The sequence below is a fragment of the Tamandua tetradactyla genome, chromosome 20 (genome assembly GCF_023851605.1).
Source record: "Tamandua tetradactyla isolate mTamTet1 chromosome 20, mTamTet1.pri, whole genome shotgun sequence".
In the NCBI taxonomy this organism is placed as follows: domain Eukaryota; kingdom Metazoa; phylum Chordata; class Mammalia; order Pilosa; family Myrmecophagidae; genus Tamandua; species Tamandua tetradactyla.
Window position 1 is genome coordinate 38,673,351 of NC_135346.1, and position 1,995 is coordinate 38,675,345.

A 1,995-nucleotide genomic window follows, 5' to 3' on the forward strand; every position below is an offset into this window, starting at 1 on the left:
GACTCCTCTGGCCTGGCAGACCCTTTATGCCATGTGCTACTGAATCTATAATGTTGTGGCAGCCTTGTAAAGGAAGAGGAGATACCTGGTTGGAGATGGGGGAGAGGTGACAGTGCTGCAGGAGGGGCAGACTCTGTCTATCATGGATTCCTGAGTCTACTGCAACCTTTGCACTGCTTGATGGCTTAGGCAATAGTAAATCAACGTGAAGACAACCTCCCTGGTACAAGATACCTCACTATCCTCAGACCAACCAGCCTTGTGATCTGGCCTAGCTCAGTGCAACTAACTGAGGCCACTAGAGAGTTTAAATCTTAGCATCTTTTAAAAGTTTATGCCCTCAAAATGGAGAATATACCTAAATTTAAAAGGCAAAATTGTTAACACCTTAGAAGAAGGTCTAGGAAAAAGATTAAGCAAATAATTCGTAGATGTGACATCAAAAGCAGCATCCAGAGAAGGTCCCCAGAGGCTCCGAGGGAGCGCAGAGCATGTGTGCGTGGGGGTGCGCCCCAGGCCTTGTCCTCCTTCCTTAACCTCCGCGGGCTGCTCCTCCCCAGCCTTGGGTTGCTGCGTGGCTCTGACGCACGGACTTCATGCTGAGCAATGCATCTCGTGACTTGGCTGGCGCTGTGGTCTACTGCTCAGGAAACCCGGGATGGTCTGCGGCTTGTTCAGTCGCCACGTTCTGACCAGCGTGGGCACCACATGGCGCTCGGGCGCCCGAGCCCTGCTGGCTACGGTGCTAGGCACCATGGAGATGGGGCACTGCATGAACGCACCCACCAGTGCCGCGACCATACGGTCTTTCCCAGAGTGCCGCTACAATGAGCTGGACAAGGTCTTCATATACAGCAACGGTCAGTCAGAGACCATCCTGGATGGCCTGGGACTGCTGCTGGGCAGCGCTGACTGCAAAAGTGAAAATCGCTACCAAGGGCAACAGTTTGGAAGGGAACTCCCTAAAGTCTGACAGTCTCCTGTTCCAGCTGGAGACATGCTGAAACAATTGCAATACCCCAAGGTGGACCTCTTCTACCTGCACATGCCAGACCATGGCAGCCCTGTGGAAGAGACGCTGTGTGCCTGCCACCAGCTGCACCAGGAGGGCAAGGTGGTAGATCTTGGCCTCTCCAACTACACTGCCTGGCAGGTGGCTGAGATCTGTACCCTCTCCAGGAACAAAAGCTGGGTCCTGCCAACTGTGTACCAGGGCGTGTACAGTGCCACAACCCGGCAGGTGGAAACAGAACTCTTCCCCTGCCTCAGACACTTTGGATTGAGGTTCTACACCTACCACCCTTTGTCTGGGAGCCTGTTGACCAGCAAGTACAAGTATGAGGATAAGGACAAGAAACAGCGCGAGGGCCACTTCTTTGGGTATAGCTGGGCTGAGGCCACAGGAATCATTACTGGAAAGAGCACCACTTCCAGACCACTGCTCTGGTGGAGAAGACCCTGCAGGCTGCTTATGGCCCCAGTGCCTGCAGCATGGCCTCAGCTAACCTCCTCTGGGTGTACCACCACTCTCAGCTCCAGAATTCCCAAGGCCATATGGTAATTCCAGCCTGGAGGAGCTGGAACAGAATTTGGCAGCATCTGAGGAAGGGCCCCTGGAGCCTGCTGTCATGGAGGCCTTTGATCAGGCCTGGGATCTGGTTGCCTACAACGATCCCAACTGTTTCCTTTAAATGCCACCGTGGTTCAGCCTGGTAAAGGGGTTCTTTCTCTCTCACCTCGACCAGTGTTTGCCTTAAGGTGATTTAACTGGTCTTTCCTGATATTCTTAATCAATGTATTTGATTTCTGGCATGAATTAAAAAAAAAAAACAGCAGCATCCATTAAAAATTTTTGAAAAATTGGACTTGATAAAAAAAATTAAAATTTGCTCCGCAAAAGACACTTCAAGGGAATCAAAAAAAAAAGCTACAGATTAAAAGAACATATTTGTAAGTCATATATCCAACAAAGAATCTATATCCAGAACACATAAA

At 50.6% G+C, this 1,995-nt stretch overlaps 1 pseudogene; it reads left to right on the forward strand.

Annotated features, from left to right (window-relative positions):
* Positions 1–596: 596 nt before the first annotated feature.
* LOC143664553 (aflatoxin B1 aldehyde reductase member 4 pseudogene) lies at positions 597–1,691 on the forward strand (annotated as a pseudogene).
* The last annotated feature ends 304 nt before the right edge of the window (positions 1,692–1,995 follow it).